This window comes from Ambystoma mexicanum, chromosome 12, assembly GCF_040938575.1.
Source record: "Ambystoma mexicanum isolate Mex_15411 chromosome 12, UKY_AmexF1_1, whole genome shotgun sequence".
In the NCBI taxonomy this organism is placed as follows: Eukaryota; Metazoa; Chordata; class Amphibia; order Caudata; family Ambystomatidae; genus Ambystoma; species Ambystoma mexicanum.
This window is the reverse complement of record NC_090936.1, coordinates 1,086,675,009-1,086,687,177: the sequence shown is the minus strand read 5'-3', so window position 1 is coordinate 1,086,687,177 and position 12,169 is coordinate 1,086,675,009. Positions and strand designations below refer to the sequence as shown.

General features: G+C 52.4%; 1 protein-coding gene across 3 annotated transcripts in view; it reads left to right on the top strand.

Moving 5' to 3' along the window:
* Window positions 1-12,169, top strand: part of MKLN1 (muskelin 1) — a 1,341,339-nt gene that overhangs the window by 93,985 nt on the left and 1,235,185 nt on the right. The window lies entirely within an intron of this gene.

Sequence of the window (12,169 nt, the reverse complement as noted above, 5' to 3'; positions counted from 1 at the left end):
AAGAGCCACCAGTACTGGCTTACCCTCTCTCCTGGCCGCCATCTCCAGCGTTTTCTGCAGTGTATCGCCCCCCTGTCTGCCTGGATAAAGCCCACCTGGTCTAAGTACACTAACCTTGGTATGCCCCCCCCCCCCCCACCACCACCACCACCACCACCACCACCACCACCATCATTCTGGTGGGGAGTACCCTGGTGAAGATCTTGGCATCTACATTTAGGAGGGATATGGGGCGGTATGATTTACAGCTCTTGGGGTCTCGCCCTCCTTTCGGAATGACCGATATTAAGGCACTATGGAAGGACTGAGGTCCCTTTCCTGTGGCCAGGGTGTAGTTGAACAGTTTTGCCATATGCTGTGCTAAGCTGCCCGAAATCAATTTATAAAACCCTGCTGTGTACCCATCGTCCCTGGGGGCCTTCCCGACCTTTAGTCCTCTAATCGCCTTAAATACCTCCTCCTGAGTGATCTGCCTCTCTAGGTCCTCTCTCGTTCTCTTGTAAGACCGGCAGAAGCACCCCCCCCAATCTATTGCTGAAGGTTCCACTCCTCAACCGCCCTTTCTTCCCCATAAAATTGTTCATAGAATGTGGCAAATTCCTGCAGAACTTCCCCCGTGGTGGAGTGTAGCGAGCCCCACGTGTACTCGACTGCCGTTATCCACCACTCTCTTGGCTGCTCCCTCCCGTATCAGGAGGCCTCTCCATGTAGCCTTTGCCACTTCCCACACTGTTCCAATGTCCACCTCCCCGTTGTCATTGAAGCAAAATAACTCCTCTATTGCTGTCCTCCTCTCCCCAGCAAACAACGCATCCTTAAGGAACATGTCATTGCAGTACCATATAGAGTTCCTCGTTCGGAGGCCCACCATTGAGATATCCATATCTACCATATTGTGGTCTGAACAACTAATGGGGATAGGTTTGCTGCCCGAAACCCTCCTTGTATTGCTGTTGTACAAATCAATAGTCAGTACGTGTCCTAGAGCCATGAGCCGAGGAGAAAAATGTATAGCCCTATTGGCCGGGTGGCCTTCCCTCCACACATCAACCAGACCCTGCTCCGTCATGTAGCTAATGAAGCCTCCCCCATCCTGGTTCCATGTGATAATGTCACCATGCAAGAATGGCAGTGTTTTTCTGCTGAGACATTATCATACGGAACATGCAGGAGACACCCCTGAAACTCCGCTCCCATTTACCCTATATATTGTCCCCATATATATTACATATACAGTTTCCCGGCGACTATATGTATGGCAACACTATATATTGGAACAATATTACCCGATACCTCCATCCCGTGCTCCCTCCACCTATCGGCCAGCTGCCACCCCCTCTGGTCCACGTGGCAGTATGCCCACATATTGAACCCCCCCCATGCCCCAACAGTAGTAGGGCCACCGTCCATCTGAGTATTTCCCCTATCACTTCCTGCATAATCTGTAACTGTCCTACGTTCGGGCAGTAGACTGTGGCCAGGTTCACCTGTATCCCTTCCAGGGTGCCTGAGACTATCAAAGCTCTACATCAGCTTTTTGCCATACCTGCGGTTCCCCGATGCCCAGAACACTTGCCCGATCTTAGCCCCTGAAATATGCCTTTCCTCCCCACTCACAAGTCTCGACTCCTGGGCGAACCGCACATCCAGCCCCCTATTGAGCTACTTTTCAAAGATCGCTTGGCGGGTGAGTTTAAGCCCTTGACATTTAAGGACCCTACCTTGAGTGTGTCGGCCCGGCCCCCTCCTTCATTGCATACCATGTCTGTGACTTAACCCTTTCCCCGACCCCTCTATAGCAAAACAGGCCGAGAAACTCAACTTTTCTACAACCCTTAACCCCCGCCATCCCACTTCTCCCCGCTCTACCCCCTCCTCCCCCGAGAACCTCAACTTCTCACCGAAGAGGGTGACCATTTGATGGGTGACCAAGGTTATCTGTGCCTCCTTTGCCGCGTCCCTTACCCCTGCCATCCCCCCCCTGCTTAACTCTGGCCCTTAACCCTTCGGGCAACATGAGAGCATTCTTAAGACCATTCTGCTTGTATCCAGCTGCTGTTCATTTCACTGGTGGAGGCGTATTGAGCTGCTTGTACTTTGTGCCACACCGGCATCCTCCTCTTTGTGTGAAAGCCATTCTGCCGACCTGCTTCAGCCGGGGTCCCCCGTCTCCTCCCGCTATCTGTCTTGTCGACCTCCTCCTTCAGCGCATGTAACACCTGTTGTGCTTCCTGGCCACATGTGACCCTATTAGTCAATTTCCCCGCTTTCGAACACCAGGGCAAACTGGGATGACCAGTGGTATGTAGTTCCCTTTTCTGTTAACTACTGAGTAAGGTGGCGGCAGGGCTGACGCCGGGACAGGGTTAGATAGACAGGTCTTGGAAGACCTTCACATCTCCTTTGAACTGGACACTTCCCAGGCGCTTTGCCTTCTCCAGGACCTCCATCTTTGCCCTGTACCTGAGAAATTGGAACACTATCGACCTCAGGCCTTTGCCCCCAGCTCCTCTGCCTCTGTGGGCTCTCTCGTTGGACTTATTTTCCGCTGTCCGTGAGGAAGAGGGTGTTCAGTCCTTGTACCTTCCTGCCCACATCTGCAGCTGTCTCCCCTTTCTGCTCCCGTACTCAATTGTTCCAGCGTTCTCCGTACTCCTATGTCCAGTCCCCTTTCCTCCATACTTATGGGACATCTCTCCGTCCTGTGGGACGGGACCGGAGCACTTGGTAAAAATGTGTCCCTCCTCTTTCCTGCGCGGGGCCCGGCATCGCCCGTCAGTCCTTTTCTCTGCATGATCGGTACCGGACGCACTTGCATCCTCGGAAGATTTTCTTCCCTTTTTCCCTCTCTGGCTCTCGCTAGCGTTCGTTTACTAGTCTGTCTGTCTTTTAAACTAGATTTTCCAGACTGTTCATCGTGTCATCGTTGCTTCGCGAGGGCGGATCCCCATTCTCTTTGTTTACAGTGTTTGGGTCCGGAACACCGTTGGGACTCCTGTTTTTACTGTGACTCCCTTTCGGTCCGGGCACTTCAACGTCGGTTGGAGCGGTGGGAGGTGGTGTTCGGACGGACTCCTCCTTCGCATTTTCAGGTGTTCATCGACGAGAAGAAAAAACGCCCAGTAAGTTCTTTACTTTTCAGAGCTCCCCGGCCGGGGGATACCTTTCCGGGTTCCACTCGAGCCGGGAGGGGCGTTGATCGCTCTGTTACCAGGGTTCGCCCTGAGGTGCCTGTCGGGCCTAATAATTCTTCCAGAGTTTTCTCAGAGGGTCTCCGTAAGGGGCCTGTGTCCACCGGAGTACGCTCCGAGGCCCCTCCTGTGGGGGCTGTTTGTAGACCCAGTTCTACTAAGTCGTGGGGTACCGGAGCTTGCTCTGAGGCCACTCTTTCGGTTTCCCTCAAGACAAAACCGGGGTGCGCCCCGAGGTCTTGGCTGAGCTGAGGTTACCGAACGGATGTTCGAGGCCCGTGCCGATAAGGCTTCTACCGGGCCTAGGTCCGAGGTCCAACGTACAGAGGCTAAGGATACCAACAGTTCTGAGGGGCCGGGCAAGGTCCTGTCGGTGAAAGCGCACCGTTCCCGCTCTTGTGGTGACCCCAGATCTGTTGAGGGGGCAAAGAAGAAAGTTTCTTCTTTTACCGGCAGTGCCGAGGCCCTTCCTTCGAAGGCTCAGTTGGCGATTGGTATGTCGCAGAAACATTCCAGGCCTCATAGTACCGGCTCTGCCGAGGTTCCGTGCGTTAAGGCTAAAATTAAGACCCCTGACCCATCGACTGGGACCCCTGCCTCATTTTCTCACGTGCCGCAGTTCCCCTCAGATGAGGACAAAATGGCGGCCGTTCCCGCTACGACCACGGCGGCCATTTTAGGTACTACCCCTACAACTATGCCATCGGCCCCTGGTGTAGGGTTCGGTCCTTCGGGTGAACCTAAGGTCCCTTGTGCGCATCCTTACCGGCCGGTTTATGATTGGAACGCCCGGATGCCTCTTCCGCACAATGTTTTGTTGGCTGCGGGGGTGGCTCGTTTGATTTATGTGGATTCGTCGGTGGAGGGGCCGGTGTGGCACCCTTCTCCGTTACGTCCCTGGATTTGTCCACCTCATGAGGCCTCCTCAGGTTCCGAAACAATCTCCTGAGGATGCTTTTTTCGGTAAATTTCAAGCGCTTATGCGCACCGACCCCATGAGTGAATATTTCAAAGGGCTTTTCAAGGAGATATGTCCACCCGCGCCTCCGGCTCCACCCGTTCCGCCGGTGGTCCTGCCGGCACCTCCCTTGCCCGTGGTGCCTCCCCCTGCACCCGCCTGTGCCACCATTGTCCCCAGTGGACAAGGCAGTGCCTGACACGGCTCAGCACGATCCTGACCTGTCAGATGACCCTCAAGGCGATCAGGACAACGAGGACCTTCCCCGCTCTATCAGAGCTTTCCATGACCGGGTGCTGGACATGAGTTTCTTAGATGTTCCGGTGCCCGAGGCACCTGCTCTGCAGGAGGGCATGCTTTCTGGGGCGTTCACCTTGTCTCCTTTGGAGCGTACCGGCCTGTTCTTGCAGAAGGACGTTCTGGCCGAGGTCCGAAGAGTTTGGGAAAAGTCACACTCTGGACTTTTTGTCAATAAAAAGATTGACGCGAGGTACAGGCTGCATTCTTCGGAAGAAGTGGCCTTGTCGTCTTGTCCGCCTCCCTCCTCCACAGTGGTGGCTGCGGCTACGTTGCAATCCAGGCCTGCAGCATCCTCCTCCGCGACGGCTACTCAGGTCTTGGGAATGGAGGACAAGCTCCTGGACTCCCTAGGGAGGAAACTCTTTGCCAATTCGGCTTTACAGCTCAGGCAGGCCAATGCAGAATTGATTTTGGCGTGAGCTAACATGCGGATGTGGAGAGGTCTGTCGGAGTTTGAGGAGCACATTCCGGTCGAGAAGTTGGAGGATTTCGGAGGAGGCCTTTCCGATGCCAGGGTCTTGGCCCAGGATCTCCTGGAGGCTGCGGCTCATCACGTAGACACCTCGGCTCGGGGTCTGATGCTTGGGGTTGATACCTCGCGGCAAGCGTGGCTGCATGCCACTAAGTTCTCGAAGGAGGTGCAAGACAAGGTTCTGGACCTTCCATTTCATGGTAAGGATCTTTTTCACTCTTCTACTGATGTAGAGCTCACCAAAACCAAAGATAGCACTCAGATGGCTAAATCATTGTCTGTTCTGGTTAAAGCTCCCTTCAAGTCTCAAAGTCTGTTGTCGCAAGGTCGACCTTCCTCTGGTTTTAGGGGCTTCCTCGACCGCAAATCTCACAGGGTGGATACTCCTGTGGGGAATAACTGCCGTAGACAACAGCGTACGCGGTCTCTCTCCCGCTCCGCAGCCTCCTCATCAAGTTCAGGTGGCACCGCCACCGATAAGCCTGCCAAATGAGGGTTTTCCACGCTCGCACGAGACCCCGGTGGGAGGGCGCATTGTCTCATTGGGAGGCGTGGCAGGCCATCACAGAAGACAGATGGGTCTTGTCAGTCGCTCGAGCGGGCTTCCGCTTACCTTTACCCCCTACCCCACCCCTCAACCCTCCTTTTCAGCTGTTGGGCTCACCCTCCCTCAAGGCCGAGGTTCAGAAACTTCTGCACCTCAGGGCTGTGGAACCCGTTCCCCTTGGGGAGCGAGGGGAGGGCTTCTACTCCCGGCTGTTTACGGTGCCCAAACCCAACCAGGCTGGCTTGTGCACCATCCTAGACCTTTACCAGTTCAATCTTTTCTTACCCCAAGAAAAATTCAAGATGATCACACCTAGCCAGATACGCTCCTCCTTGCGGATGGGTTTTGGCTCAGCGTTGTGGATCTTCAGGACGCGTACATGCATATCCTGATTTGGAACCCACAAAGGAGATATCTCCGCTTCTCTTTGGGAGAGGAGCACTTCCAGTTTCGAGTGCTTCCTTTTGGCCTCAGCTTGGCGCCGCGTGTCTTCACGAAGATGTCGGTGATTGCGGCCTAACTTCGTCTCCAGAGTATCTGTATTTGAACGACTGGCTCTTATGCCGGGGTGCGCCCCGAGGCCTTGGTGGGGCTTGGTGCTACCGAACGGATGTTCGAGGCCCGCACGAGTAAGGCTGTTACCGGACCTGGGTCTGCGGTCCCTCGTACAGAGGCTAAAGCTACCAACATTTCTGAGGGTCTGGCAAGGCCTTATCGGTGAAGGTTGTTTCTCACTGTTCCTGCTCTTGCGGCGACACCATATCTGTTGAGGGGGCAAAGAAGGGAAATTCTTCTTTTATCGGCAGCGCCAAGGTCCTTTCTGAGAAGTCTAATTTGGCGGTTGGTCTGTCGCAGAAACATTCCAGGCCTCGTAGTACCGGCTCTGCCGAGGTTCCTTATGTTAAGGCTTAAGTTAAGACCCCTGATCCATCGACGGGGACCCCTGCCTCCCTTCCTCACGTGCCGCAGTTCCCCTCAGGTGATGACAAAATGGCGCCCGTTCCCGCCACAACCGCGGTTGCCATTTTGAACGCTAGCCCTACAGCTGCGCCATCGGCCTCGGGTGTAGGGCGGGTTTCTCGGCCTTGTGCGCATCCTTATCTGTCAGTTTATGACCGGAATGCTCGGATACCCCTTCCGCACACTTTTTTGTTGCCTGCGGGGTGGGCACCTTTGGTTGATCTGTCCATCCAGATATAGGAGTGGGCCATGCTTCATGGCGTCTGGCTGCTTGCGGTGCACATCCCGGGCCAGCTGAATGTCACAGCGGACGCCCTCAGCCGGTGGACAGTGGTCAGCTACGAGTGGGATTTGAAGGCGGAGATCCTCTCATGGATTTTCTTGCGTTGGGGCACACCGGAGGTGGACCTCTTCGCTACGGCGGTGAACAAGAAGCTTCCTCAGTATGCCTCCAGGGGGGGGGGGGCTGGGAGCCTCCTCTCTGGGGGATCTCTTGAGATTCCATGGCACAACATGAGAGTTTACGCCTTCCCGCCTCTGCCTCTAGTTCATCGAGCAATTGGGAAGCTGAAGAACTCTGTGAACTGTTCCCTTCTGCTCATGGCCCCGTGGTGGCTGGCCAGTTATTGGTTCTCAGAACTTCAACACCTGTCGGTGTGTCTGCTGATCAGGTTACCAGTAACCCCAGATCTTCTTCATCAAGGGGAACAGCAGATGTGGCACCCCTCCTCACAATCGCTCAGCTTGGCGGCATGGTGCCTGAGTTCAAGTCTTAGAGCTTTTTAACTTGTCTACGGATAACATGCGCATTTTCCAGGCAGCCAGGGATCCCTCGACCAGATCCCAATACAGGAGTAAATGGCTAAGGTTCTGTTGTTGGTGTTTGGAAAAGCAGTTGGATCCAAGGGTGGCTACGATTGACAAGGTGCTGTCCTTCGTGTCCTCCCTAGCAGAGTCAGGTGTTTACGTTCTGTCATGCAGAACTTACCTTTCAGCGGTTTCCGCTTATCTTGCTATAGACCAATGCTCTTATTCTCTGAGTAACCCAGTGGTTAAGAGGCATTTTGCTGGCTTGACACGTATCTACCCTCCGGTTCGTAGTCCGCACCCGCCTTGGGACCTAAATGTAGTCCTGATGGCGCTGTGCCATAAACCCTTTGAGCCAATGGCTATGGTTGACCTCAAGTACGTGTCCTGGGAAGTGTCCTTTCTGGTAGCCGTTACGTCAGAGGGGAGAGTGAGTGAGCTCCAGGCATTGTCGGTGGAGCACCCTTTCTTGGTCTTTCACAAGGACAAGGTAGTCCTTCGGACGAACCCAGCTTTCCTACCAAAGGTAGTGACCGAATTCCCTTCCGGTCTTTTTTCCGAACCCTGCCTCGGAGGCGGAAAGGGTTCTACACTGCCTGGATGACCGAAGAGCTCTTAGGTTGTACCTGGACAGGACGTCCGAGCTTCGGAGCTCTTCCCAACTGTTTGTGACCTTCGGTAAGCCTCAGGGCAGGCCGGCGTCTATGGCATCTATTTCCAGATGGATTACCGCCTGTATCACGGAATCTTTTACCGTCCAAAAGCTGAAACCTCCTAAAGGTATCCATGCACACCAGGTGCGAGGGAAGGCAGCCGCGGTTGCTTTTCAGAAGTATGTTCCCTGGGAATCCATTGCTAAAGCGGCTACTTGGGTCTCCCCATCTGCTTTCTGTAAGCATTACTGCCTTGATATGAGCTCTAGAGTTGACGCTCAGTTCGGCCAGGCTGTGCTGAAGAACCTGTTTCAGTAAGGGGTATTTCCATCCACCCATAGTTCCTGTAAGGAGTGCTTGGGAATCTCCTATAAGTATGGAGGAAAGGGGACGGGACGTAGGAGTATTACCAGGTTACTCACCGTAGTGACCACCTTACTCCTAGTCCATAGTCCCCTTTCCTCCATACGCCCGCCCGCCGTCCCCTCTAATAAGGTTCCTCTGTTATTGCTAATGGGTCTTTGACCCTGCGATAGAAGTGGACTGATGGGCGATGCGCAGGGCGGAGCCAAGGTGGGCGGGGTTGCGGCCGCGTGCTGAGCCCCGCGCAGGTAAGAGAGGAGGGACACATTTTTGAAAAAAAATTTGGATGCTTTTTACAAAGTGCTCCGGTCCCGTCCCACACGACGGAGAGATGTCCCATAAGTATGGAGGAAAGGAGTAAGGTGGTCACTACGGTGATTAACCTGGTAATTTTCGATGTCGTGGAGCTTGAACGGGGTTACCTCCTCCCAGGTCTCCAAATCCGTGAATCGCGCTTTGTATTTCATGTCACATAGGTCGACCTGCATACCCCTCAGGTCACAGATCGACGCCTCAATGTCGGTCCGGATGGCCTTGATATCTTGCACAACCTCCTTCAGGTTGTCTCTGGTGAGGGAGGGGGCACCAGCCCCCTCCAGCATGTTACCTTTCCCACTCTGAGCCCCTTTGTGGTCCATTGCCGGTGGTCTCCGGTAGCGCTACAGGGATTGGATTCCTGAGGTATTCTGCTTCTCCAGGTTGGCCAGGGCCACGACCCTGTCCTGTGTCTCACTCTCTCACCTCTGGGCTCCAGCCTCTTCTCTGTGCTGTTGTGGGTGGATTCATGGGGCCTCAACACTGCTGCCCCACTGCCCCCCCCCTGCCGACGGTGGTGTGCTGTTGAGCCCATAGGAAGGCCACCACACACGGCACCCTTCGGTGAGCTCAGGCTGGTGCTTGATTGACCTAGATCCTATATTGCTCCCAGAGGGTGATGATTCCGGCTCTCCAGGCGTGGGGGCCCCTGCCCGGGTCTACCCCTTGTAAACTCTCTTCTGCCCACTCTCCTTGTCTGTCCTGTGGGCGTGTGGCGGCGGTTCCCAGGCAAGGCACCGCCCTTTTAGCTCTCTGGGCCCTGGCTGTCACGGGTACACCTCCAGGGTGCCTCCTGCCTCTGGGACCCTTGCATCACCCGGGTCTTGGTACTGTCACTGCTTGCAGCTCGCTGATTCTAGCTCTGCTCTCTAGTGTTGACCTCCTTTGCACCAATGGCAATGCCAACTCAGGTGGGTCACTAAGCCCAGCCTCCAGTCCTAGCTCTATCGGAAAACTGCCTGGAAGGCGCTGTTTCACAAGTGTTTATTAGTTCCGTCAGCCCCCCTTTTGAAATACTCGCCCAACTAACAGGTGAAATGGAACCTAGCATATTGACTCAATGGAAGAACAATTGTCGAGCTCTACTGGATTCGCTGGGTTCAAGTAGTGAACTGTTATTGGCTAATCCAGGTAAAGTCGAGCAGAAAATCTGGGACAAAGATTGGATGAACACTCTTGAGGACCGAAGCTCTCATAGGTGGCAACAAGGACTCCTTAATCTCAGCCTGTTTGCTCCGTTGGCAACCTCTAAAGGAAGGTTCCAAAACTCCTTTTGTCTGCGTTCCGCCATCAATTGTAGGGACAATTTTAGGATAGTGGTTGCTGTGCTTTTTCTGATGTATTTGTTGATATAGGAACTATAGCCATCATAAACGGGTGCCACTGACAGCCAAGTGTCATGCAGGCAGAGAATCTCCAATTCTCCTGTTGTAATAATCCCTTGCCAGGTGGAAGAATCCTCTGGTTTTCCCGAAGCCTATGGACAGTCCTTGCACTCCTGATTAGATTTCAACGGGGGCCTTGCCTTTTCCCTTCTGGCCATTTCCGGTATCCAATTTAAGGACATTATGACGGCTGGGAACAAGAAACTTCCCACTTATTCCTTGATGTACTAGGTCCAAACTCCCTGGGAGATGCTCTGGAGATCTTTTGGAGCAACATTCCTGCATTAGTTATGTTATTTTGCACTTATATAGCGCCTTATATACTATTGGTATGGTCTGAAGGCGCTGGTAGGTTGAACACCCTTGGGAACCGAAGTTCATATCAGTAGAGAGAGTCAAAAAGGTGCATGTGAGCACCGGGTATGTGTACAGCTCGTGCGGTATCGGTGTAATAGCTGCTTTCTAGCGGTAGGTGTGGTGGTTGAGAGGTCAGGAGTATGTGTTCGTTCTGGCAGGATTTATCCAGATAGGATGTGGCTGCGTTAGGCCTGAGGAGAACGCCTCGCTAGGGGGTGCGTAACGAGCAGTGATTACTTGGAGTGATGTGGGGTGAGCGGCAAATGTTGATATGAGAACAGTTACACCGAATGGTGTCATAGTATCTCTGTGTTCTATTTGAGTGGTGATGTAAGGAGAGAGTAAGCGTGTTGGTGAGATATGATGGGTTACATGCCCTTTCAGAGACTTCTAAATTCACAGAGGTTATTGGGTACACTTCTATATTCAACTTTCCACGGGAGGCCATTGGGCGTGCGTACTTAATTCACAGAGAGGCTACAGGGCACACTTCTAAATTCAGCGGGGCTGTTGGGCACATTTCTAGAATCACAGAGAGGCTATTGGACACACATCTAAATTCAACTTTCTAAATGTACTTCTAAATTAAACTTTCCACAGAGAGGCTATTGGGCACACTTTTAAATGCAATTCTATATTCAACTTATCGCAGAGTGGGTACACTTCTAAATTCACTTTCACAGAGAGGCTATTGGGTACACTTCTAAATGCTGCTTCTAAATGCACTTTCTTTTTTTAATAACAAATTTTATTACATTTTGTGCAATAAACAAGAAGTTACCAACAAAACCATAAGACTTTACATACAGTTGGCAGAGTAGCACGGATGAGTATGCTTAGAATATATGCAATCGCAACGAAACACGTGATGTGAAGTATATGAGCAGTTAAGGCAGCAGGCAGTTTATGGATGATTATGATGTGCAAGCATCCCAAAGAGTGATGTTAGCAGATATAGTCTCTGAAGGACTGCGTGCCAATGCATACCGCCAATATTACATCAGATTTATAATGTCTGTTCCCATCTTCCCCGAATCTTATCTGCTTTGCCCGGGCAGCCTCTAGCTTGGTAGACTCGACGTTCCATTAAAATGACTGCATCCACATCCGATGTCCACTGATCGTATTTCGGGGTGTTTTCTGAACCCCACAATTGCGCAATGTTCCTTTTCGCAATTCCTGTGGAAGTTGAAACAAGTAGCTTTTCGAATCTTGACAGTTCAAGAGTGTCTGCAATGCCCAGGAGCAGGAGTTTAGGATCCGTCGGGACTGGGCGGCAAATGACCCTGGAAAGCCTTGCGCTACATTTATGCCAGAAGCGTTGTATGCGTGAACACTGCCAAAGGATGTGGTAGAAGGATCCTTCTTCTTGTTTGCAGCGTAGGCATTTGGGGTCGGTCGATTTGCCCCAATTGTACAGGGTTATTCGGGGATAGTATATCCTATGTAGTATCTTAAATTGCACCAGCCGAATTCGTGCCAAAATTGCACATTCTCTAGGATACATCAGGATTTCAATCCAGTCTTCAGGTAATATGGGGCCAATATCATTTTCCCATTTCGTCTTCAAGGTCAGCAGTTCTTTCGTGCCAAATGAGGAGATAGCATTGTACATGGTAGATGTGACCTTGTTGTTTACCTTATCTATTACTATGTTCCTTTCTATAGGTGTGCATTCCGGCATGTCCACGAGTTGGGGCCTGTGTACGATAAGTGCATGCTGTAGTCTAAATGCACTTTCAATTCAACTTTCTAAATGTACTTCTAAATGCAACTTTCCACAGAGAGGCTATTGGGTACACTTCTAAATTCACTTTCACAGAGAGGCTATTGCGTACACTTCTAAATGCTGCTTCTAAAT